The sequence below is a fragment of the Aquarana catesbeiana genome, linkage group LG01 (genome assembly GCF_042186555.1).
Source record: "Aquarana catesbeiana isolate 2022-GZ linkage group LG01, ASM4218655v1, whole genome shotgun sequence".
Taxonomy (NCBI): domain Eukaryota; kingdom Metazoa; phylum Chordata; class Amphibia; order Anura; family Ranidae; genus Aquarana; species Aquarana catesbeiana.
The window spans coordinates 672,771,233-672,798,961 of NC_133324.1; the positions used below are offsets into that span (position 1 = coordinate 672,771,233).

Below are 27,729 nucleotides of genomic sequence, written 5' to 3' on the forward strand. Positions count from 1 at the left end.
ATCACCCCCCCCCCCCCCCCCAAATTACCAATGCAGATTTCCAAAGGTGTCTCTGTTGCTCCTTCATTAAAGGATAAGTTTACATTTTCACTTTAACTTGCAGACGAAAGGAATAACAAGGATATGTTGGTTTCCAGAGAGACTGAACAAATGGAAGCTTTTGCCTCTGGATTTACTTTCCCAACCACATATTCCTCCCAACATTATGCTATCAAGCAAATAATACACAAGCATTGGGGAGTAGTAATGATAAAGTATTGGGCCCTTTAATGCCAGATGCTCCTTCTGTAGTGTACAGAGGAACTACTACAGGTAGACTACAGGTGGCCCCCAATGTGATAGAAACCCCTAAGAAACCTTCCTTCTTTCGAGACATGGGTGGTTTCTATCCCTGTAGGAAGTGTTCTATTTCCAAATCAATGTTTTTAAAGGGGAGGAAATTTAATTCATTTGAATCTTGTTCAACACAGAAATGCTTTAATATTAAGTCGTTTATCACTTGTCCTTCTAAAAATGGGGTGTACCTTATACGTTTTCCGTGTGGTTTACAATATATAGGCTGCACAATATGTACACTACAGACGAGACTTGGTGAACATGTAGCTAACATTAACAAGGGCTTTCCCAACCATAGCGTCTCCAAGCACTACGCTTTATACCACAATAAAAATCCAATTATTCTGGGTATTGACAGGTTTGACAGGTTTACTAGCAACTGGAGGGGTAGTAACTTGATCAGAGAAATTTCTAAACTCGAAACCTGGTGGATCTATACAGCTAAAACTTACGTGCTATTCGGTATGAACATTAAAAGGGTTGTAAATGCATTCATTAGTAATAAATACATTTTTCCGTCATTTAAAGGCTAAGTTCACCTTTACAAAAAATTCTGTAAGGTGAACTTACACAGGTGCCCCTCCTCGCCCCCCCTTGGAACAATCTCTGGTTCTAAGGCTCGGTATATCTTCGCCAGGAGTCCGGGGCTTAGAAATCCCCTGAGCTCAATGTCCAAAACATCCCTCATCAGGAGGGACATATGGAGCATTCTAATTGGTCAGCGCCGTCACATGGGCGTCTATCAAAAATTGATTTTTCTTTTTCTCAAAGCGACTATTTTGTGAGATGACATGCTTGATGCATGTCAGCCCCTTATCGTGTGGTATTGAGCTATATAAGGCCTCTACATCCAATGCCACAAGGATTGATGCTGGGGGGATGCATAGGCCATCAATAATTTGTAATAGATGCATGGTATCTTTTACATAGCTTGGTAAATTCAGCACGTATGGGCGTAAGTGACCGTCTACAAACTGGCTAAGATTTTCCATCAGTGAACCATTACCGGATATGATGGGCCTACCCGATGGCTGGTGCATGTTCTTATGCAGTTTAGGCAAAGCGTAAAAAGTTGGGGTACGGGGTAATGCAGTTCTCACATAATCCTATTCTGAAAGTATATTAGCGGCGTACGATTCATCAACTAATTTGTAAAATTCCTGATGGAATTTATCAATTTTTGTTGAAGAAATATTGCAGTACCATTGCTTGTTGGATAAGATTCTATTTCAAATCTCTTCATAATGCTCGTTATTCATAATAACGATATTTCCCCCCTTGTCGGAAGGTTTAATCCTGATTGAGGAGTTGGAGGCTAGTGATTTTAGCTCCTCCCGTTCCTCATCACTTAAATTGTGCTGCCTATCATTGGAGGTATTGATTTTACGAATTTTACTACATGTCAGCTTGACAAAGGCTAACACATTTGAATTGGTATTGAGGGTGGGATATATATCTGATTTCTTTTTAAATGTGTGTAAAGACGTAGTGGGTCATTCTGATTGATCGAAGCATCCAAGCAAATGCTTAAGGTCGATCCGATCAATCAGATCCGGGGGGATCGTTTTCCTCCAGTAATTCGATTATATTATCTAGAGCAGTGAGTTCTTGGGATTTGAATATAGGTTGTTGAGGTACATTTTTAGAATACATTTGTTTAAGGATAAGTTTTACGTGCAAACAATTGAATGTCTTTGGTCACCTTGAACTTGTTCATGTCCTGATTGCGACAGAAGCTCAAAATACTTGTAACTCTGACTCGCTAAGGTTATAAGAGGAGAGATTAATCACATTAAGGTAATTGGAAATTGGTGATTGGGTGAGTGACTCATGTTGGTACAATCCTTGATCGGTCATGTCTCGACATTGTCGATTGGTTTGAATAAAAAATTGTCCCGTGTTACATTGAGTGTCTGTACCGTGTTGCCTGATACCATTAGTCTAGGAAGAAGATGCGTAGCTGCAGAGAGGATTTCTAAGCCCCGGACTCCTGGCACAGATATACCAGGGCTTAGAACCAGAGATTGCCGTGGTCCAGATCATCAAGACCGGGGGGAGCGAGTAAGGGTACCTGTGTAAGTTCACCTTACAGATTTTTCTGTAAAGGTGAACTTAAACTTTAAGTGGAGTTGTGTTTATTGCCTAGCCCACTGTTATTTTATTTGATTTTATTTGGATCTATAACCAATCAATTTGTTTTGTATAGGTTTTTATGTGCTGTTCTTGATATTTGTGCATTGTGTTTTTGTTTGAGTGTGCTCTGTTTTCTAACCACAAGATGGCAGGCTCCTGATGCTTCATAGGTCTAATTAGGCTGACCTTTATCAGATTAATGGTTATTTCCGCTTTTTAAAAATCATGATTCGATTAGAAGTTTAAAATTTGATTTGGAGATTAGTTTCTTCTTTCTCCAAATTAACTATGTTTTCATACTTAATAGGGTATGGAAATATTGTATTTTTCCTATTGGGAATGCTTCCCTTTGATTTGGGAGGAGTTTCCAGTTCCCTTCCTGTGTTTGAAATGCAATTGTTGCCCCCAATACTGCCTACTGCTATCCCCTATATATGGCGCCCTGTCACTCACTGGCCATTCCCCTGATAATGTCATTGATAACGAAATGCGTAGGAAGGAGTCGTGGCATGTGACATCATTGCGCATTGGGACGCAGGGGCCATTTTGTTGGTTGGAAGCTTGTGGTTATTTCGATATGCGGATTTTTTTACCTTTATTGAAGTAAATGCAATACTTTTAAACCAATAAATCTTTGAGAAATTTTTACACTATGTTATGCATTCTGCATTTTTCCCTAAAACACATCTGGGAGATTTTAGTGGAGAGTATCAGCTGAGTGGGAGAGTTGTATTAAGAGGAGAGTGGTGAAGCATCTTCATTGGATTCCCGGTCTGGAGTGTGTCCCATATTGCGTGTTTGACCTTCCGCTGTGGGCGTCCACACTTGATGGTAAGTGACAGTGTGATTGGGTGTTGGTGATGGCAGCGCCTTTGATGTAAAGGCCTTGTGCGGACTCTTTTATGTGTAGAATTGGATGTCACAATCTAATCCATATATAGCACTGCAGCTCTAGTATACATATTTACATGTATTGTTTTTTTTCCAGCAATATTGTGCTAGCAGCTATTACCTCCTTTCATTTTAGTGACCTATATAATTTACCACCTAGCACAGCTAGCTAAAATTATATATACCATAAGAGTCCAGATGAAACACTAATAAAATTGGTGATAAAGTCCACAAAACCTGGCATAGAGTCCACTAGAGTTAGTCCACTAGAGGGCACATTGGTTGCAGCCCAGTAGCTATCCTAGTAATGATGGACTGAAGGCATTGTCTCCTTGAGTCCTTTTGACATTTGCTTGTGAATAAAAGGAGAAGCTATGTACAGAGCTATTCCTGTCCATTCATTCTGTGCAGCTGAAGCTGCAGAGATGGAGATTGAAGGCTCTGTGGGTTCTTTTCTCTGTCTCAAAGTTGAAACATCAAAGGTTGATATTTCGCCGAAGCCCCCCAATGGGTCTCCTAAATATAAATATATATATATATATATATATATATATATATATATATATATATATATATTAAAATGGTAAAAAAGAATAAAAAAAATAAAATAGCAACAAAAGAAATCTATTGACACCAGTGGAAGAAATACCAGGGTTCCAAGGGTCACACTTGTGACTAGGCCCTTGCGTTTTGTCACCAGGTTCAGAGAGAAGGGCCCCGGCTGTTGGATCCTTCATGGTTTCTTGCACGGGAGCCCTGAAGGTTTTAGTTAAACCTCTGCGGTCAGGTGTATGTATATTTAAACCAGTCCCACATTGCTGCTGTGCCCCTGCGTGTGGCTCAAGAATTTTTGGTATGTTTATACTGCAGCCACTACATTGGTAAGTTGCAATATATAAAATGTTTGGCTTTGGGTTTAACGGCCGGTTCACACCACAATTTCTGCATTCCGGATGCGTTTCTGCATGTACATTTTTTATGTGTTCCGGTGCATTTTTCATGCATAAGTGATGTGTTCCGGTGTGTGTTTTTCCCCCTCTTTTTTTTCTTCATCTCAATTCAGGACGTGAATTCTGGTGCCTTTTTGATGCTTTTTTAATGCGTTCTGGTGTGTTTGGGTTAATTTCTGGTGCATTTTGCCGCATTCCAGATGGTGCATCTAGTGTAAACAAGCCATCATTTTGCTTTAATTTCATCCAGTTTGGATGTATGCATAAGAAATGTCCCATGGGAACCCTCTGTATAGTTGATAACAGCATTTTCTGCCAGTGTCTTTTGAAAGTATATCGACCTTTCCTTTTTTATCCTGGGAAGCAAAAATTCCCTTTTTTTTTTTTTTTTTTTTTTTACATTTAATTTACATGTCAGGGAGATGCTATATTATGATATTATAGTAAAGGAAAATTTCCCTGTGGGGTTTTTTAGCAGAATATTCTTTTATAAATTCGTTGACTCACAATTGCTGCTAAAAAACCCCACGGGGAAATTTTCCTTTCCTACAACATTTTGTTATTCGGGGTATGCAGCCTTTCAGACTACTAATATGTGTCATATCATGTTATAGTTTTTTAGATTATGATATTATATGGATTCCCATTTAACTTTGCATAGAATCTTTCAAACTCTTGCTACCTTTTAACACAACCAGCACATCATCAATATACCTTTGCCATAGGCTATTTGTATCATTATCTTCACCTGGGTTACTGGGAGAAAATGTTGGTGAGGGGCGTGCTAGATTTACTAGCACGCCCCTCACCAACATTTTCTCCCAGTAACCCAGGTGAAGATAATGATACCGGGGTGCATAAGGCTGCCATAGTTTCTCTTCTTATTTGTCTATAAAAATGATATGCAAATAGGAAATAATTATTTTTCAAAATGAATTTAAGTAGATGTATTAGAAATATTTTTTAACCTGGTCTGTACAATTGTAATAAATACTCCACAGCCTCTATGCCAACCCAGTGTGAAATTGATGTATACAATATATCATCATCAAACAATAATTCAACTGGGATACTCTCCTGTTCAAATTTTGTCAAATTCAAACTTTCAAAATATGCTTACTATCCTGAACATAAACTGGAGGACAGATCATTAGGTCCTAGTCTTCAACTCAATGATTGGGGCTAACTATAGCAGAAATTATTGGGTGGCCAGGCAGCATTCTGATTTGTATGTATTTTCAGCACATAAGAAGAATATTGTTCTCCTCTACCTTCATGTACTCATACTCATCTTTTTACATATGTCCCCCATGGGAGCCAAATCCAATCTTAGAAAAAGTCTACTTTCCAACTCTGGAAATAGATTTTCCCATACCTGATATTTCTCTGTAAGGAGGACAATATTACCCTTGTTTCTGGGTTTACTTATTATCTCCCTATTATTCAGCAATTCATCCAGTGCTTTTCTATTTTTTCTCCTTAAAGAAGATGTATGGCCAAAGCTCATTTGACCCTACTTCTCCTGTGGGTCACAGGAGTGCACTTAGTTCTGTACTCCTGTGACAAATATTCAGCCGACAGCAGGCTAAAGTCTGTTGTCGGCTGACATCACTCAGCAGGTCCAGGCCCTGGATGGATCCTGACTTATTGTTTGGATCCACACAGATGCCTAACCGGCAGCTGGCTCAGCCTCCTAGCGTGCTGCTCCACTGAGCGCTGTAAGAGGCAGAAAGAGCCTATCACTTGGCATCACTTACACTCTCTGCTCTCACAGCATCTGAAAGGGTGGCTACAAAGAGAGATGTTGAGAGAGCAGAATGAATTGTAGACACAAGCATAAAGGAAAGGGATGCAGATGGGGATCTGATGGAATGGTTCTAAGGTATTTATGGGGGATGAATGTACACAGGATTTTAAAGCAACAGGATGCAACAGTTGCGAACTTAAACTTTAAGCGTATATGTAAAATTAGTTTTTTTAAATTTAGTTACACTTTAAAGCTAAACCCCAGGCATATATAGTTACCATTATATCAGATTCTTGAGTGCCTGTACAGAAAAATTCAGACTAGGACAGAGAGAAAGCAGCACAAGGGATTATGTGCTAACAAGAAACATGCTGATAGGAGAAGAGAGCAGAGTGACAGAGATTAGCTCATCAGTCTGCTGCTTCTCCTTTCACTGTTCACACACAGGCTGGGGAAAGGACAAGAACTTAACGTGTTACTAAACAGATAGGCAGATTAGGCTGTGCTGTGTGGCAGTGTATGGACAGAAATGCAAATCCCTTATATGTTTTGTATCTGTATTTCATATGTATCTGTGTTTAACTGTTTGCCTGCAGTTCAGTTTTAACAATCAAAAGTGTCCTGGTTTATAACTGGATGATGGTAATTTATTAACTTTTATTAAAATTCATATAAGAGCAAGTTATAGTCTGATACATTTATGTAAATGTATGTTATTTATGTGTGGCTTGGGTTTTAATTTTGTCAAAGTAATTAGTTATGGATTTGATTATTTCTTTTTATTTTATAAATATTTGAAAAAACTGTTTTCATCTGTCATAAAAAATCACTTTAGGCAGGAGCATAACTAGAAACTTCAGGGCCCCAGTGTGGGAAATCAAAATGGCCTCCCTGACCCCATTCCCTCCGAGCGCGGGGCCCTTCCTTCCGAGCCCGTATTTTTTTTTTTTTTACAAAACTTGTTTTTTATTATTTTTTACAATTTTTTAAGGAGCTCCGTTGGGGGGGCTTTGTTGAAATATCAGGGGTGTAAACAGACCTCTGATGTTACACCTTTTAGTCAGAGAAAACAGATTGAGGATGCAGCTCTTAATCTACATTTCTGCAGTCTCACCTGCACAGAATGAATGGACAGGAATAGCTCTGTCTCTCTTCATTTACAAACTGAAGCATAGTAAACACAGTTTACTATACTTTAGCTCTGAATGGGCAGAGTCAGTGATCAGTACTGATTACTGACTCTGTCCATTTAGAAATGGAAGAGGCTGGTAAATTACATATTTACTGGTCCCTTCCCTGCTCTCCATCCACCGCAGCACTGGGGGCGAGAGGGGAGGGAGGAAGCCAGCAGAGCTGCAGGGGGGACAATGTGGGGCCAGGGGAGCACACGAAGGCCCAGGGCACCAGAAAGAAAAGGAAGCTGTATAGGAGGGGCAGCGGGGCTGGTAAATAGAGAAGACAATCTCCTTAATTTCTGCCCTTCAGCTGCTGAATGCCTGCAGGTGGAGGAGAAGCAGGCTTTCTGCAGCTGTAGTAGGAAAATGTAGAGGATACGTTCCTCTATATGCTGCCACCCCCCCTCCCCCCATCCAGGTGTACAGGGGAGCTGCAGTTGAGAGCCCTGTAGTTACACCCCTGACTTTAGGGTATCTTTGCCCTGGAATCAGCATGCAGTGCAGAACATTGTGCTGTTTATTGACATGACATGTACAAATTATTGATCTCTACCAACATTTGGAAGTGACCACAGCTCTGTCAAAGTGTGGTACAAATACCAAATGTATCTACAGTTTAATATGTAATAGTGTAAGTTCAACAAATGATATAATTATAAATGTTACACAAATGTCTGCTTAGTTTTTCCAACTTTTGTATAGACAATGATTTGTTTTTTAAAAGTTTGAGTCTTCACTAGATCATTTTCTGTACTAATAAAGTTTCAAAAGAAGCAACTATAAACAATTATTTGCAGTTTCCCACTAAAAAACAAACAAACAAAAAAAACATAAGTAATCCATTCTACAAAATACAATACAAGAGATACTGACATTTGTGCTTCTAATATGTCTGCAACAAATAACTTGGCCTTGTGAATTCACTCACTGGAATGCACTGCTAAAACTCCATATAGCTTTAGCCAACAAATTAAAGTTTCTCTAGTAGTAATTCTAGACAACTTTATTTGGTAGGTGTACTTTAATAAAATGTAAAGACATAAGGGTTTTATCAGAATCAGTGGGTATTGACAACAAAAGTACAAGCCTTTAAAATATGTATGCTTTGGTGAATTAAAGTGTATATTACCATAAATATTATTTATATTTTTTTTTTATGTGTGTGTTCACATATGTGTATATTATAAACCATAGTCTCTATCCTCGTCATGTGTTTCTTCTATCTGAACTATCTGGCTGATGTCACCATTCTTCCTGTTGTCAGTCACTATTTTTCCTTGTTCTAAACTGACCACACAAAGCACAGAAGCTGATCTGATCTGATCCGTGGTCAGCATTCATCCTTTGGCTGGCCAGTCAGAGGTACAGGACACCATGCGGAGACATAGCATGCCTGTACTGTGTAGTTTGTTCAGTCATCCCCTGACCAATCACAGCCTTCCTCTGGCACACACCCTCTCCCAATCATGGCCCCTGCTCAAGCACATGCTGTATCTTGCCTCAGGCTGAACAGACCATGGCATACAGGCACACTGTATGTCTGCACAGTTTTCTGTAACCCCCAACCCAACCCCCCCCCCACACTATCAGGATGGTAAAATTACAGAACTTTTTAACTGCTTAAGGACCACCCCATGTACATATACTATGGCAGGGAGGCTCTTGACGTACGTACCTGTACATGATTTTTTTTCTGCAGCTCTGGGGCATGCACATGCGCCACCAGAGCCCCTCTCCCACTGTGATTGGGCATAGGGGGAGCCAATCAGCGGGTCCGGCGGAAACCTGTCGATCATTCCGAGAGAGGCAGAATGGCAGTTTGCCTATGTAAACAAAGCAGATCACTGTTCAGCTCGTAAGGAAGACAGAGATCTTGTGTTTCTTCTAAGCAGGAACATGGATCTCTGTCTTCCTACAGTTAAACCATCCCCCACACAGTAAGAAAGCACTCCCAGGGAACACATTTAATCCTTTGGTCGTTCCTGATGTTAACCCCTTCCCTGCCAGTGTCATTCATCACTGTATTAGTGTCACTTGTCCCCAAAAAGTGTCACTTAGTGTCAGAATTGTCCGCCTCAATGTCGCAGTCACGCTAAAAATCGCTTAAATAAAAAAAAAAAGTCCATAAATCTATCCCATAGTTTGTAGACGCTATAATTTTGCGCAAACCAATCAATGTGCGCTTATGGGATTTTTTTTATCAAAAATATGTAGCTGAATACATATTGGCCCAAATTGATGAAGAAAGAAAGAAAAAATATTGTTTTGATTTTCAAAATTGTAGCTCTTTTCTTGTTTATATAATAAAAAATAAAAACCGCAGAGGTGATCAAATACCATCAAAAGAAAGCTCTAGTTGTGGGGAAAAAAGGTAATCGATTTTATTTGGGTACAGTGTTGCATGACCACGCAATTGTCAGTTAAACAATGCAGTGCCTTATCGCAAAAAAAATGGCCTGGTCAGGAAGGGGATAAAATAAGTGAGGCTGCAAATGGGCACAGTGAGGCTGCAAATGGGCAAAGTGAGGCTGAAAATGGGCACAGTGAGGCTGTAAATGGGCACAGTGAGGCTGCAGATGGGCATTGTTTACCCAGTAGCTGCTGCATTTCCCACCCTAGGCTTATACTCGAGTCAATACGTTTTCCCAGTTTTTTGTGGTAAAATTAGGTGCCTCGGCTTATATTCGGGTCGGCCTATACTCGAGTATATACGGTGATAAAATATTTACAAAAATGTGAGGGGTGTTCTCACTTTTGTGAGATACTGTATATTCCCACACAACAACCTTACAAATGTTATCAGCTGTGTTTCTGTCACACTTCACTTACTGCCACAGTGCTAATTAATAAAATCCTTACAGATGCACTAAACACACAGTACAATTCATGGGTCATGAAGTGCTAATTGTAAAAATTCCTCATATCAGCTGCCCATATGAGAGACACTACTTTGTGGATGGAGCACCGGCTAACTGCTTAAAGCAAGAAAATACGTTATTCAATAAATATTTTGTTGTTTAGTAGTACAAAGTTTCTGTAGAACAATAAAATAGTTTGGTTATTATAGCAGATCTATGTTTGAGTTTGTCAATCCGCTGGTATAAACATAAAAAAAAGTATTTGAAGATGATTTTACAAGTAGAGCACCCAGGGAGGCTCAAAATTCGGTGTGTTCTTATATACAACTAGTGATTTAAGGAGCAGAGAGTGAAGTGTTCTTCACGCCAGTTTTTTTTTTCAGTTTGGCAAGAGTTTCCCATCAAGATCATCAGCGCACAAGCTGCATCCCGCAAGTCGGATCATGATGACCTGTGGTGCGACTTCTATTCAAATCAATGGGTTCTCTTAGGTAATCATTGATTTTGAATAGAGTCAGAGAAAAGCTGCTAAAAGCTAGCGCGGCTAAACGTGCATTAACACCAATGCAAAAAGCTACTAAAAGCATGTTTTTACAGCTTTTTCCTGGCATTGGTAGTGGCTTTGCAGCTCGTTGTTCTAATGCCCTGTGTGCATGAGGCCTAAAGCTGGCCACACACATTGGTCTAATTGTACAATCTCTATAAAATACCCCTGAGATATACTAAAAACTATATAGGGTTGTAAAGCGCTGCGTAAACTGTCGGCGCTATATAAATCCTGTATAATAATAATGTAGGGTGATGGCCTAACTAAACAGCCTAATATCCAACCCAAGGAGATTGCAGATATAAATGAGTATGGCTTCTTAAGACTGGTATTGAGTATTAAAGTGGTTGTAAACCCACATGAAAAAAAAAAAAAGACCTGCAAGACAAAGGCATAATGAGCTAGTATGCATAGCATAGCCGGGATGACGTCACTCCCGCGCATGCGCGCAGGAGCCGCCAGTAACGGCACACTCACTGAAGCAAATGATATCTCCTAAACCGTGCAGGTTTAGGAGATATCCGGGGCAGCTACAGGTAAGCCTTATTATAGGCTTACCTGTAGTCAAAGGTGGATTGTAAGGGTTTACAACCACTTTAAGCAGAGTTTTTGGGCCAGTTTATTACTTTGAGTTCCAGTCAGCCAGGCCCACAGTATAAATCACACAAAAAAGGGGGTATTAATGTTAAGTGTATGTAAAAACATTTCTGTTTAGTTTCTGATAGAGTGGGAAGTGGTTAGATTTCATCTCACATTTTTATTGCAGACTGCATCCTGTTTGGGAAATTTATGCCTTGGTGATCATTGTCCCTAACAGAGTAAGTGATGGGAAATCCAAAATTTTAAAGTGGACACCAGAGCAAGAAGTCAAGAAAAATCCTCAAACCGGGACACCTGTTCTATTTGCAACGCTCTAAAGCAGAGTACACAAACAGCAGGTTGAACTAAAAACACTCACAGATCTCTGCATCCACACAAGTGATGTGGATGCATAGTTCTCCCCCATCACGCTATTGTATTCTGACAGCAGGGAATGACCACCACCCCTTGTCAGAAAACACTGATCAGAGCTGCAGCCATTGGCTGCAGATGCTGATCAAATGTTGGATTTCCAGCAGGATCGTTAGACAGAAGCTGGTCTAACAACTGTTTTCTATTGAACAGGTAGAGGTACACATGTACCAAAATTCAGCCGACCAAATTTCGATACCTGTATACCGAGCTTAATATGGGAATTCTGTTTGTTTTCTGTTCATTCAGAGATTTTCTCTAATTTCCTGTTGCATCAAGAAGTTAGGAAGTTCAAGGAAATCTCCCCAGACAGTTAAAAAAAATAACCTGATAGGCGTTTTTAAGGATATGTTCACCTTTGCTGCACTGCTGCAGCCGCCGGTCAGTAGTGGTAGTAGAACTGCTGGTCAAGAAAACAAGAAGGTTCTAAGGGATCTTATATTACATTGTACCAGCAAACCAGAACAGAGGTGAGCAGAGCGGACCCAGACCATATCCAGTAGAGGGATCTGTACCAATGGGATTCATTGATCCAGTGGTATGCGCAATTCTGGAGAGCAACATATTTTGAAAGTGCTACATGACCTTTATGGTCACATATAAAGGGTGAGCGGCCAATTCACTTACTGGTGGTTGGTGGAGGATAGTTTGTTTCTTCCTGCATGGAGGATCACATGGCACTAGGACTCTAGACGTGGATGTTGTTGGCAATAGAGGATTGATTTACTTACTTACAGCAATCTGTTGTATATGTTTGTATGGACTGTTTTTTTCACCTGTTGAATCACTATAGTGGATGTGAGCACGATATGGACTAATTAAGGACTATATAGCACATATTTCTACCTTTATTTTTATTTTATTTGATTTTATTAACATTTGTCAATTGTCATCCTAAAATAATTTTTGGGTTATAATTATGTATTGGCACAAGGTTTGAACAAGCGCACCATTAATATCCAATAAGTACGGGGAGAAGTTTCCCGTACAAGCTGTCACTTTTTGAAAACAGCTTGCCTCCGTTCACACGGCCACATCATTCACATATAGAGTTCTGTGTATGAATTTAATACAAGTCCCGACATCCTTTGCAGCTGCTGGCTTGTACTTTTCAATGAACTATCATGGTGCTGTCGAGCGCAAAGGTAATTCACTGGGGGTTATTTACTAAAGGCAAATCCACTTTGCACTACAAATGCAAACTACAAGTGCAAAGTGCACTTGAAATTGCAGTCGCTGTAGATCCGAGGGGGACATGCAAGGAAAATAAAAAACAGCATTTTAGCTTGCACATGATTGGATGATAAAATCAGCAGAGCTTCCACTCATTTCAGATCTACCCCTCAGATTTACAGCGACTGCACTTCCAAGTGCACTTTCAGTGCAATTTCAAGTGCACTTTGCACTTGTAGTGCAAAGTGGATTGCAATGCTTTTACCTGCAAAAAAATTTACTTTTTTTTTTAAAGTGAACTCATCCTTTAACCTTTCCCTACTCTATCTCAAACTTAAAAAAATGGCTTTACATGAACTTTAATTTAATTTAAAAGGCCAGCCAGAGTGTAACACTATTAGATGAAAGCTGAATTTTCATTGGAAATGAATGTTTGTAACGCACAAATGCTTACCTTTCCTTTACCTGAGGGCTACAACATGCAGCTTAGGAACTTTTTAATCATACTCTTTTAAAACACTGCCATAGTTTGGCCATACCCCATTCAGTTGCTACAGTATACTCAGTGCTACAATTTTTCCCTAGGAGAGTACCCAGAGTTTTCCCTAGCGTATTAAGACCTTTGCAATGTCCCTACTGCCCTTGCCCTGTTTTAAAGTAGAACTATAGGCAAAACCTTTTCTCATTTTAGACAGAATAAGGGAGGGTTAGAAAATCTGTCAGTTCTTTTTTTGCCATCTTAGTCCCAATGGGGAGACTAACCTTCACTACCTGTCCCGTAGCCAAAGCAGGAAGTGAGAGGAAATCCCAGCAATTTAAGGGAATCCCCCCTCTCCTCATTCACCAGAACTAGTGTCCCCATTAGAAGATTTCCCCTTTATTACTTTGGGGGTTTTTTTACTTTCACTTTCAGTGATAATAGTGAACAGAACAAATAGAATGGGTGAATCTCCCTAATGGGGACACAGCCAGTAAAAAAAACCTGACAGGTGTTCTAATCCATCTTCACTCAATCCAAAACTAAAATAAAAAGTTTTGCCTTTAGTTATACTTTAAATAGGCTTGATAAATCATCAGGTGTAATATCACAATAATATTATTTTTAATAATTTACAGAAATTTAATATCAAAGCTAAAAACATTTTGGGTAATACTCACGAAGGGCATTCCTTGAGTGACTGTTGGTCTTCCCAACACTAGTCTGCTAAGTCACATAGATAAGAATTGTTCTGTTCTCCTGAAGGAGGAAACAAGAAATGATCATTTTGCTCACACAGCACTTAACTAAATGGGGTGTGTAGGTCTAATTATAGCTTTATTAAAGAAATGTATTATATTACTACTAGACAGATAATATTTAGCTTACCTATGCAGTACGAAGCCATGAAGTAGTAGTCCAACATGAAAGGCATAGTCAGCCAGCTGGGCAAGGGAACGCACTTTAGGGTGTGTTTGCAGTTCTAAACTAGTTGACGTGCTTAAATTATGACACCAGTAGGGGAATGTGCTGTAATCGCCAACATTTCTTTTCCATAGCTCCCATCTAGCATTTGCTCAGCAGAATTCCCAGCTGGGTTCTAAGGCTCCTCTCTCTCCACTCTAAGATTTTCTAGTAAAAGGTGAGCAGACATTAAAGAAACAGAGAACTTTCAAGTTCAGCTTTCAAGGCTGATCACATGGTGTGACCCTGAGCAGTGTAGGACACATTCACCAGCTGCCTGCAAAAGGAAGCCAAAGGACTGGACGGTGACCCAAATGCCACTGTGGGAAGTAACAGACATCCAAGAGCTTGGCATTCAAGTTTAGCTACCGAACACACCCTTGTGAGGGGGCACAGCTGCAGATTATGCTGCTCAAAAAAGGGAAAGAAGGACAAGGAAAGGTTATGTACAATGTGAACATCTCTGCTCTACAACTGTGCTCATTGAGTAGCTGCGAAGTATCAAGAATGCATTTGATCGTGTGTACGCTGTCACATACATTCTTGAAAGAACATACAAAAATCTAAGAAGATCCTTTACTCTCCAGCGTCTTTCAGCACAGCAGGAACATTGTACAGCAGAACAATGACAACATCTATGCGCTTCACTGGCCATTCATACCCTAAATACATTCATTAACCTTCTTCATTTCCACTGACGTACATGAAATTCAGCCATTTCTGTAGCTAACATAACATTTTGGACTCTGTTACTTTAGGGGAACAGTGCAATATATAGATGCTGACTACAAATGAGAAGTATCAAGAAACATATCACCTGAATTCCTTTTTACTTTCCAAATTTTCCCTATAGGAAATAAAATAAATGACAAGCAAAGATAAATAACTTTTGACAGGGCCACCGGAAATTCTACGTTGTTATATGTAAAAATTTTAAAAGTGGTTTATGTACAAGCTAGGTAAGAAATATTTTAAATTAGACTGATACTGTGGGGAGTAGTATTTTCAAATGCTCAGATGACTTCCTGACTACTTATGCTATAGATTAACTACTTCTGTCAATTTTAACGAGAACCTGTTTGAGAAGGCTTAAAGTGTATCTATACCAAGAACGAAAATATAATATATTGCAGCTTAAAGGATATCTAAAGGTTAGTTTCAAAAACAAAACAAAAACAAAAAAAAAATATCATACTTTACTCTGTGCAGTTGGTTTTGGCCCTGATCCTCCTCTTCTGTGGTCCCTCAGCGGCGCTCCTGGCTCCTCCTCATCTCAAGTGCTCCATTGGAGAGGCGTGCTCCCGTGTCCTGCTGCTGCGTCCATTGACACAGACAGCAGGACTCGGCCCTGTCCCCCGGCTCCCGTGCCATTGGATTGGATTGACAGCAGCAGGAACCAATGGCTGTGCTGCTATCAATCTATCCAATCGGGACTCGAGACACCGGCTGGAGCTGGTGTGCTCATCCCCGTCGCTGGAAAGACCGGGTTCAGGTAAGTAAAAGGGGGGCTTTTGGGGGGGGGGGGCTGCTGCATCACAGAAGGCTTTTCACCTTAATGCATAGAATGCATTAAAGGCTAAGTTCACCTTTTTTTTTTTTTCTAAATTCCCGCCCCCCTATGTACCAATATAGCATTCATGTACTTTTTTTGCAAAAATATCAAAGCTTTCCATAAAATCTACAGACACGGACCTTACTGTCCTCCATCCATGATTCCAACTGTATCTATTGCTTCTGTCTTACGTCCTTACAAACTGTAGGATATGACACAGGAAGGAGTTGACCAGCTGACCTCATTAGCACACACCCTGCATCATCCACCCACCCACTCCCAGCTGCACATTTATTAAATGAGATGCAATCAATCAGTGATCGTCACTAAATACACAATCAGATTGCATAGTGTATGGCCATCTTTATACAAGTACATAGAAGGGATTGGACAGAAACACTCAGCTGTCAAGCCCTGTTCACATCTCTGCATAGTGGGAACTCGCATTCCCACATACGTTTTTTTTTTTTTTTTTGTGGGAGGCGTTTTGGTGCATTTTCACTCATCACACATCACCACCTGAATGGGCCACCCTACACACAGCAATTGCCCCAAAGAAGCTTCAGAACCTTTTTTTTAGAGCCGAGCTTGGTACGTTTTTTACTGCGATTTTAGATGCAGCGCATTTCTGATGGCCCCATTCACATCTAGCATAGTGGGAGTACATATTTTGTGTCTCGTTTTTCCTGTGACCCGCATAGGGCAGCTTGTTGATTTAGATGGGCTGTTCTATGTGTGGCTCATGGGACATGTTGGCATTTTGTAGGTTCCGTGTTTTTTACTGTGCGTTGTGCAGCATTTGCCATTCGTTTTTTCACATGGCAAAATGTGTGTTTGCTTCTGTGTTTGGTGTGTTGTTAACAATTAATGGCACTGAAAATTCAACTAGTAATTCTAGGTGTATAAATGTGGCCATACACTATACAATCTGATTGTACAATCTCCTTTAGATCTGCCATCAATTATGTAGTGCAAGGGCCTGTCTGATTGGATATAGAGTGATTGGCTAGATAGGTGTTTCCTCCTATTATATAAATTTGGTAAATCTAAAGGGGATTGTACAATGTCACTGGTGGGAATTGCATATTTTTAAATCACACGATATCTGTGCAGCGGTTTTTCAAAAGCCAATTGTTTTGAAAAAAATACACTTTAATGGATTTTAATGCACAAAAAAACAGTATAATACCCAATTGTTTGGTAGAATATATACGATGATGTTACGCCAAGCAAATAGATAAAATTGCATCTGCACATGGAATGGTGCCAAATTACGGTACCCTAAAATTAACAACATTCCTTGTCATAACATGGGCCATTACAGGTCCTCTTTTTAGAGAGATCTATTACAGCCAATCAGACACAGATCGGTCTGATTGGCTGCTTCTCCGGCTGGTAACGGCCAGGTAAGCAAAGAACTGAAACGGGAAGTGATTAAATCCTCATCGCCTTCCTTTTTCTGACATCACACAGTGAGAGGAACAACATCCGTTCTTCTCACTGTGTGCCTAGAGCTGGATGCCTCCAATCGCATCCTTACTGGGCTCTCTGATCCCATGGGAGACCCTCTTCTGCCGCCTGTAAAAGTAATCATTAGCCACTAGGATTACTTTTACTTTGTGCAGAATTGTCGGCCCTAAAAGAGAATATCTTGGTCATTGCTGCAGCTGCAATGATGACCGAGATATCATCCTTCCCGTCCAAGGACATTTAAAAACATACGGTGGACAAGAAGCGGTTAAGGAGCAGCATTATCACATTGAACAGAAGTGTTATGCCCCGTACACACGGTCGGACATTGATCGGACATTCCGACAACAAAATCCTAGGATTTTTTCCGACGGATGTTGGCTCAAACCTGTTTTGCGTACACACGGTTGCACAAAGTTGTCGGAATTTCCGATCGCCAACCACGCGGTCACGTACACCACGTACGACGAGACTAGAAAAGGCCAGTTCAGAACCAAGCGCGGCACCCTTTGGGCTCCTTTTGCTAATCTCGTGTTAGTAAAAGTTTGGTGAGAGACGATTTGCGCTTTTTCAGACTCGTGGCTTTCAGATCGTTTTCTGTGGTTCAGTTTGTGCTTGTGGGTTTGTATCTGCACTTCAGTGCGTGCAGCGAGTACCGTTGACTTGTCAGTGTGTTCTTGTTCGTTCGTTAGTGTTTTTTAGGTCGCTCTTCACAGACCTTGCTGTTCTTCATTGCGTTCTGTTACTTCGTTCTGAGCAGCCGACCGTTTTCTAGCCATGTTGCGTATACGTACTCCTCGTAGAGTTCGTGCTGTGCGGGGGCTTGGTGTTGGGGTCCTTACCATGACACAAGTCCAGTCCATGAACAGGGTGGGGAGGAGTTCATGGACCAAGAATTGGTTGCTTCAGCGTGACCAGTTCTCTCATATGCCTTTGCTCCGTGAGATTCATGAGAATAATCCTGATGATTTCAGGAACTTTCTCAGGATGACGGACCCCGTATTTCACCATTTGTTGGCTTAGCTGACCCCCTATATAAGCAGGCAGGATACCTGCATGAGGCAAGCCATCACTGCGGAGCAGAGGCTCGTCGCTACCCTGCGGTATTTGGCGACAGGGAGAAGTCTGCAGGACTTGAAGTTCTCGACAGGCATCTCCCCCCAGGCTCTGGGAATCATTATCCCAGAGACCTGTTCTGCCATCATCCAGGTCCTGCAGAAGGAGTATATGAAGGTAAGATTTGTATCTTTTAATATCACGTTTTATTGTATTGAATGTTTGCTAATATATTGTATTTCTTTCCTCATTCCCTAATTACCATGATTGTAATATGCTGTGAATGTCCCCTTTGTTCTCATTCATGCTGGATTTTTAGGTAATTATTTTTGTCCTTCATACATATTTGCCTTCACTTACCTCCCCAGCATGCTCTCCTGCCCCTATATTCACCTCATGTAGTCACATAACAATGTATTTTATCAGCTCCTTAGTAGTGCTTTACCCCAAACACCCCCTAAAATGTTTAGAAATCTGATTTGTGCTTTAAATTCAGGCAGAGTGCCAGAGGCTTTTTTTTGTAGTGTCCCCAAATCATTTTTTTTAACCCTCCCTCCCCCCAACTGCTAAGTCAGCTGATACCAATTCTCTATCTATCCTCAATCATCTATCTGCTGACTTTGCCAAACCCATACACACTATACCCATCTCTTTTGTGGTCAGATTTATGGATAAATTCCCCAAAGCATGTAGTGCAAGGGCCTGCCTGTATAATTTCAAATGGTACTGTTTAAAGTTTTTGTATCATATTATTATCTTGATAGGTAATAGCAGAATGTCCAAATGTGCTCAAATGTGTACAATGTGTATTTATATCTTTGTATTATGACACTTCTTACCTGTCCAGTGGGCTGCCAATAGTGTAACTAAGGAGGGGCTGTTCAAAGTAATACCCTGTATTTAGGCATTCATCTCTCAATGAAGTGGAGAGGGTTACCTGTCCAAGATTCCCCCCCCTATAATGTTAGAAATGGCCCATGAGGGGGGGGGGGGATATGATAGGTGTACCTTATACTTTGGTGTTGTAAAATTCCCCTTAATAAATGTTATCTGGATGTTGGCCAAGAATGTTTGTGTCTAATCTGCTTTCCATGTTTATGTGCAAAAATACTAAGTTTTTTTGTTTTCCTCAACAGTTTCTTTCCACACCACAGGAATGGCAGACTGTGGCCTCCCACTTTGCCCAGCGTAGGGACTTTCCTAACTGCGGAGGGGCAATTGATGGGAAACACGTCCACATCGTCCCACCACCCAACTCGGGGTCGTACTATTATAATTACAAGGGGTTCAATAGTATTGTGATGTTGGCGCTGGTGTCGGCTAATTACAACTTCCTGTATGTGGACGTGGGGAAGAATGGCCGGATGTCCGATGGTGGAGTCATCAGCCAGACGGAGTTTTACAGGCGTCTCCAGAATGGCAGCTTGGATTTGCCACCTCCAGAAGAGAATGTGGAAGGACTCCCATTCGTCTTCGTTGCGGATGAAGCATTTGCGCTGGGGGACCATCTTATGCGGCCATTCCCGATGAGGACCCTCACCCCGGAACAGAGGGTTTTTAATTACCGGCTGGCCAGAGCCAGAAGAGTGGTGGAGCACACTTTTGGAATCCTGGCCAGCCGGTTCCACCCATTTCTGATACCCATCCATATGGCGGAGTATAAACTTAATCATATAATCCTGGCATGCTCTGTTCTACATAACTTTTTACGCCAACATTCTGCCAACTATGCTGGCTCAGTTGGGCCTGAGGCCAGAATGATCAATGAAACAACCCTGACGGCGCTTGAAAGTGGCAGTCCTGGCTTGCCCTCCCCGAGTGCCCGTGATGTCCGGTTAAGATACCTTGAGTTCTTTGCGGGTAGGAGGGCCATCAATATGCCAGCAAATTTGTGAAGCCTTTATCAAATAAAAACCAAAAAAAGCAAATCTTTGTTGACATTTACTGCTTGTGTTTGTTTTAGTTGACCCTGACAGAAATGTGGGGAGTCCTGAAAATGGCGTGATTGTGTAACCTTATACAAAGCACTGTTGGGTGTTATTTACTGAAGGCAAAGACACTTTGCACTACAAGTGCACCTGAAACTGCACTGAAACTGCACTTTTAGTGCAAAGAGGATTTGTCCTTAGGAAATAACCCCCATTTTCACAGAAAGCAGCAATTACATCACCACAAAAGTGTGGTAGCGTTGAGAGAATAATCCACACATTCTTGATTAACAATCTTTTTAATATCTGCACAATCACATGTGCATTTCGAAAAGGTTTTTAAATTTTTGGGGTAGCATTATAAAAAAGAGAAATGTCCATTTAAGATAAAACAGGCCTGTGTAAAACCAACAAGAAAGACACAAATCTTGAACTTACAAAGTTCACATTTGGTAGAACTTGAAGGCAATATCAGACATGAGTATTTAGGAATTGTGTTTGATATTGCGTTCAGATGGGGTGAAGTCACCCCAGGAAAAGCCAAATTTGGAAGATGCACACCAATTTACCAATGTCAACATGTGCTAGCTGCCATCACAGGGAATCAAGGGGCATGTTTTGGGGGAGAAACCCCTTCCTCTCAGCTACTTTATTATTGAGGAAGGGGTTGCACCCCCCAAAACGCATCCATTGATCACCCGTGGCAGATAGCACATGTTAGCACACTGTGTGCATCCTCCAAACTTGGCTTTTCGAAAAATCGCTAAAACATTTTTAACATTGTAGCACACAAAAAAACAAAGGGATTTGGAGGGGTTTTAAACTCGCCCCAAAACATCAATGATGTTTTTATTTTTTTTAATAACATCATTGATGTTTTTCTTGAGGTTTTCCAATTGTAAATTACAGCCCATGATCTCCCCAATCAGGATCTGGGCACTTTCTGATGTGAAAGGATCTGGATACACAACATCACGATCACCTAAAAAGAGAGAAACCAAAAAAAAACAGGTATCAAAAATATGCCAGCATCCATCTCTTACCTGAGCCTGTGGTCGCAGACACTCACCTGTTGTGGTGACTATTTCCACAACATCTTCCTCCTCCTGCTCTTCTTGAGTTGGGGGGATTTCCCCTTCTTCCAGAGGGGGGGTCTGTGGTCTCCTCGGATGAGGGGTGTCCTCCGAGTCTTTTCTCCCCTATGTAAAACAAAAATGGTATACTTAGCACACAGATATTTGATGGCAGAACTATAAATAGGAAACATTGCTTGGAAGTGGGGTACAATTGTCTATTTTGGCAGAGTTCCAAAATGTAGCATTTTCAGTGTCCTTTGTCAAGCTGCAATACTTTACCTGTTTGGTACAAGCTTCACAGATGGAGACCCCCCTATAGTATACACTGGAGCACCTGTGTGGCCCCCCTAATAAAAAGGGTGTTCTGGGGTCCCACACTAGTGCTCCAGTGTCCAGATGTGAAAACAGCTGCTCAGTGTCCTCTCCTTACACAGAATCTAGTTTGCATTTCATTCTAGTAACAAAGCCATCTACACAACCAAATTAGTTTCATACAAGTAGGGCGTAAAAAATGTGGCCAAATGCATATGGCCAAAACAATGGTGTTTTATAGGCCGAAAGAAAAATGTTTGATACGAACGAATAATGTGCCCATGAACATGAAAGTTGCCATTTTAAAATGTACAATTTTAAGAAAAGCACATGGAGCAGCACGAACGTAATAAACATAAAGAATAGGAACACAGGACAACTACTTACTTTTTTGCAGCACTCTCCGGATCTTTCTGTACTGCTCGTGACCTCTTAATTTGAGGTCCGACCACCGTTTTCTGAGCTGATCTTTCGATCGTCGTACCCCGAAATGCCGGTGCAGACTCTTGACCACTTTCGCCATGATCTTGGCCTTTCTGACATTGTGGTTGGGGTAAGGTCCATACTTCCCATCATAGTCGGCCTTCTTCAGGATGTCCACCATCTCCAACATCTCCCCAAAGGACATATTTGAGGCCTTAAATCTCCTTCTGGATAGGGACGTGTCCGGATCCGGGCTTTTCTCCTCCTCCTCGTTCCTGTAATTAGCACGCACCTGCTGTGTATCCGCCATGTGCTCTTCCCCCACTGCGCTGAATGAAAAGGGGCGGGGAATAGACTAGAAAGATAGTCAGGGGCGGGCGGAGTTCCACGCATGCGCAGTGTGTATAAAGTGTAACACGCGTGCGTATTACGTACGATCTGTGAGCGGAGGAAGGAGCATCGGAGGCGCCGATCGTAAGAACGAAGGTAAGAGACAAACTTGGGCCTATACTGCTTCTAGATTGAGGCCTATATTGTAACAAGATTAGGAGAGTTTTGGCTGACATTAGGGTTTGTCTTGTGTTGTGTCTTGCAGTGAAAATGGATATCTTTCAAGATACTGACTTCATGGCAATATTCATTGATATGTTCAGGGAGCTGCCTTGTCTGTGGGAGATCAACCACCCACATTATAGGAACCAAACAAAGAGGAAGGCAGTGCTGGATCAATTGTTGGAAATTGTGAAGCAGGTGATCTCCACGGCAGACATCACATATTTGAAGATCCTAATTGGTGGCCTGAGGAGCACATATGTAAGGGAGCGCCAGAAAGTCCAGGATTCGCAGAGATCCGGAGCAGCAGATGACATCTATGTCCCCAGGATGTGATACTATAACAGGCTGCATTTTCTGGCAGGCCAGACTGAACCCAGGTCATCACTCTCCAGTCTTCCTTCCACGCTTCCTTCCCCCCCAGCTGAGGCTTCTGACGCCCAACCTGGGCCTTCCAGGCAGCAACATGTGGAGGAGCCCAGATTGAGCCAGGTATAGAATTTCTCAAAATATTTCAGGTTGTCCAATCAATGATGTTAACTAGATGTTAGTTTGGAGTACTAATTTATGATTGTGATTGATGATGCAAAACATTACAACCATGTCCCTTTTTCATACACAGGGAAGTCTCAGCTAGGAGGTGGCCGGGCTGAGCAGGCTGCCTGATATGCAGGTCCCTCCCGTACACCTGCAAAGAGAAAGTGGCAGGAAGAGGAGTACCCTAGAGGAGACTGCCATAGGCCTCTTTTGGAAGGCTACAGAGGCCCTGGGAGCACCACACACTGTGGAGGAGGACTTTGCTGCCATCATTGCCTGTAAAATGCAGCGGATGGAGGAGGGCCAACAACTCATGTGTGAGTCATTAATGTTGGGTGATCTGAAGAGGCTGTGCACAGGAGATGCCTTCGCAATCTGGCAGATATGGAGTGTTTTTGCAAAGCAGATGGGTTAATATTGCCAAGTCAAGATGTGCCATGCTGATAGACTCATACCCAAAAAGACTGAGTGCTGTAATAAAATCAAAGGGTGCCTCAACAAAGTATTAGTTTAAGGGTGTGCACACTTATGCACCCATATTATTTTATTTTTTTATTTTTACTTCCCTCCACCTAAAAGATTTCAGTTTGTTTTTCAATTGAGTTGTACAGTTTATAGGTCACATTGAAGGTGGAAAAAGTTCTGAGATGATTTATCTTTGTCTAATTTTTTTACATCACAGAAACCTGACATTTTAACAGAGGTGAGTAGACTTTTTATATCCACTGTATATAGTCAACACTGACTACACTGTGTATATATATATATATATATATATATATATATATATATATATATATATATATATATATATATATATAATATATTAAAATGCCTGCACGCCACTAACTAACCTACCTAATCTAGCTCAAGTTTTCTCCTACACGTATCACACTACATACGGCTGCCGTGTAAGCAGCCTTTTATAGTGTGGGGAGTGAACTTAGCCCCCTGAGCCATGATTTGCCAAAGGCACCCTGATCGCACTGTGATTGGCCAAAGCATGCAGGTCAGGTGCATGCTTTGACCAATCAGCAGCCATCGCAGTGCATTATGGGGCGCTCTGCGGCGCTCGAATTTGCCGCGAACGCCCCATATGTTCGGTTCGTTTGCGAACAAACGAACATCCGATGTTTGAGTCAAACTTACGTTCGATTTGAACATCGAAATCATCCCTAATATGGGGTATAACTCACAGAGGAGAATTGGGTAGGGCTGGTAGGATTCCTTGGGATTTCAGTGCAGCAGAGGCTTTCTGTTCCAAACTCACTGCAGAAAGCTAAGAGCTCAGTGGATTTCTGGCAGGATCTCCCCAACAGCCTCTCCTCTCTTCTTGACAATCCCAGTACTCAATTGTACCTGCTGTCCTGGCAGCTGCCTGGGGGTTCCCGTCATCCCCCTCTCTCCCTCTCCCTCTCCTCATCGTATTGTCAGGAGAACTGCCAGGGTCAGGAGAAGATGCAGTGTTGATGCCGCGTGGAGGAGGGTAGGCAGAGCATTAGGCTCCGCCTACTACCCTTCAGAAGAATGGAGTACTTATGAATGGACTTTAAGCTGCGATTTTATGGACACAGATTATTGCATGAATTAGTTTGGCACAAGAGCACTTTAAACACGGTTCACTTTATTTCTATATTGATTATTGTATATTGATGCACTTTTATATAGATTGATGTAAATTACAGGTTGTCACTTCAATTATCGCAGTATCGCAATTATCTCACAGGGTTGCAAATTTCTCTATTGCATATGAATGTTACATGTGTATATAGAGGTGTGTATGCTACACAGGTTGTCATTGGGAGGATCGCATAGGAATGTATTTTTAATTGTTCATGATCGCAAGTTATAATCGCATAAGATTGCATTATTAGATTCACTCGATTTTTGTTATATAGGAATATCTCACCAACACTATTTAACTGCAACCAGTCATATTCTGATTTAGTACAGTTACCGTGTGATTATATTTGGATAGCACAGCATTATATTGGTATAAAACTTTTTGGCACGAGCATATGGGACGTGATCAATGTTGGCAGCTGTCCTTTAACCACTTCCATAGAGGGCATTTTCACCCCCTTCCTGCCCAAGCCAATTTTCAGCTTTCAGCGCTGTCGCAATTTGAATGACAATTGCGCGGTCATACTACACTGTACCCAAATGAAATTTTTATCATTTTTTTCCCCACTAATAGAGCTTTCTTTTGATGGTATTTGATTACCTCTGCGGTTTTTATTTCTATTTTCTATAAACAAAACAAGAGTGACAAGTTTGAAAAAAACACAATATTTTTTACTTTTTGCTATAATAAGTATCCAAATTTTTTTTTTTTTTAATTTTTTCCTCAGTTTAGGCCGATACATATTCTTCAACGTATTTTTGGTAAAAAAGATCGCAATAAGCGTATATTGATTGGTTTGCGCAAAAGTTATAGCGTCTACAAAATAAGGGGATAGATTTATAGCATTTTTATTATTATTTATTATTACTAGTAATGGCCGTGATCTGCGATTTTTATCATGACTGCGATATTGCAGCGGACACATCAGACAATTTTGACACATTTTTGGGACCATTCAGATTTATACAGCGATCCGTGCTATAAAAATGCATTGATTACTATATAAATGTGACTGGCAATGAAGGGGTTAACCAGGAGGGGGCGCTGTAGGGGTTAATGTGTTGCTAGGGAGTGATTCTAACTGTGGGGGGAGGGGATTCACAATGGGAGGAGACCGATCGGTGTTCCTCTGTACAAGGAACATACCATCGGTCTCCTCCCATCTGACCGGACGTGGATCTGTGTGTTTACACACACAGATCCACGGTCCTGCTCGGTTACTGGGCAATCGCGGGTGCCCAGCGGACATTGCGGCTGCCGGGCACGCGCACCAGGACCCCAGCGATGCGGTGGGCGCGCAGGCGCGCCGCCGGCGGTGCGCGCGCGCCCCCTGGGCTGCCTGGAAGGCTGCGCCGTCATATGACGGCGGCCCAGAACAACAGCTGCACCGTCCCGCCATCATATGACGGCGGGCGGGCAGCAAGTGGTTAATCATCTCTAATTATCATTTGGATTTTCACATGGTAGCTCGCAAGATTTTGTTTGTTTTTTAGGGTTTACATATACAGTACTTTAAAGTGTATCTATACTCAAACCCTTATTTTTAATTTTGAGTAGAATGGGGAAAAATGAGAAAACCTGTCAGATTTTACAGCTATGTGATGCACCATTGAAGATATTTCCCCTCACTTTCTGTTCCAGGGACAACCTTTTACCAGGCAGGAAGTGAGGGAAAATCTGCTACAGGGAAACAGACAATTAAAAGCCGACAGAGGTTCTAGCATTCCTCTTTTCTTAATGTAGCGCTTACTCCCGTAGATGGATTTTTGGGCGTTTCCCCCACACAGCCAGGCAACAGGAATTTTCACACTTTCTCAAAGGCTCATTAATTAGTCCAGGAGATTTGGTTTTGCTTAGTTTAGTTAAGGGAGAAACTTGGATAGGGAATAGGGATGCATGGGATACCTAGAACTGAAGAACTTGGGTAAGCTCTTGAGAACCTGTCTCTGGCTGCTAAGAACTGACTCCCCATAACCCTGTGGAAGGGAGGGTGTAGCTGCAATGACAACAAAAAGTTCCAAAACTGAAGAGGCAGGTGCTGCTCCTGACAGGAATACCAAAGCATCTGGATACTACTGTCACAAGCTAGAGATATGGGGGTGCTTCTGGCTGCTTTGCACTGGCTCCAAGCTGTCCCCTGGGCCCAGGCATGTAAAGTATTGCACCTTACTGTCTTCTCTGTACAGGCTTGAGGTAAGTTGAAATGGAAGTTACTCACACAGTCCCTTTGATGCCGCGTACACACGGGCGGACTTTTCGACTGACTTTCCGAATGAATGCACTTACCTACACACGATCAACCAAAGTCCGACGGATTCGTACGTGATGACGTACGACCAGACTAAAACAAGGAAGTTGATAGCCAGTAGCCAATAGCTGCCTTAGCGTCAGTTTTTGTCTGTCGGAGTAGCATACAGACGAGCGGACTTTTCGACCGGACTCGAGTCCGTCGGAAAGATTTGAAACATGTTTCATTTCTAGGTCCGTCGAACTTTTGGGGAAAAAAAGTCCGCTGGAGCCCACACACGATCGAATTATCCGACGGACTCCGGACCTCCGGACCAAGTCTGCCGTAAAGTCCGCTCGTGTGTACACGGCATAAGTGTTTCCTGGAATCCAAGAGGCTGCTGTATGGCCACACCACTGTACAGGCTGGTGTCTTCAGCTAAGCCTAGCTGAGGCTGATAAAGGGTGTGAGGCTTCCAGCTTCTCTTGCTCTTGCTCTCCCTCCCTCCCTCTCCCTCTCCTGGCCTTTCTTCTGCCCAGATCAGAGCTCGGGGGTTCCCTCCAAGCAACTGGACCCCATAGTCTGAATATTTATGGGTTGTTGCCCCACCTACTGAGCCTTGTCTCCTCAGGGATTGGTAGGAACTCCACTCTACTAGATTCTATAACTATCCACAGATTTCTAGAAACAGGTGGAAGTAACAGGAGCAC

General features: G+C 41.7%; 1 protein-coding gene across 4 annotated transcripts in view; it reads right to left on the reverse strand.

The window, feature by feature from the left end:
• EGF (epidermal growth factor) overlaps nucleotides 1-14,524 on the reverse strand; it is a 196,526-nt gene extending 182,002 nt beyond the window's left edge. For 2 of the 4 annotated variants that reach the window (XM_073602404.1, XM_073602394.1), the window contains exons 1-2: nucleotides 14,188-14,521; nucleotides 13,980-14,058 (exon numbers count right to left, since the gene is read on the reverse strand). The gene's annotated coding sequence lies outside the window, so the exon portion shown is untranslated. Of the gene's footprint in view, nucleotides 1-13,979; nucleotides 14,059-14,187 lie in introns of all 4 variants that reach the window. The other 2 variants (XM_073602421.1, XM_073602430.1) reach the window with 2 other exon arrangements.
• Nucleotides 14,525-27,729: the final 13,205 nt, after the last annotated feature.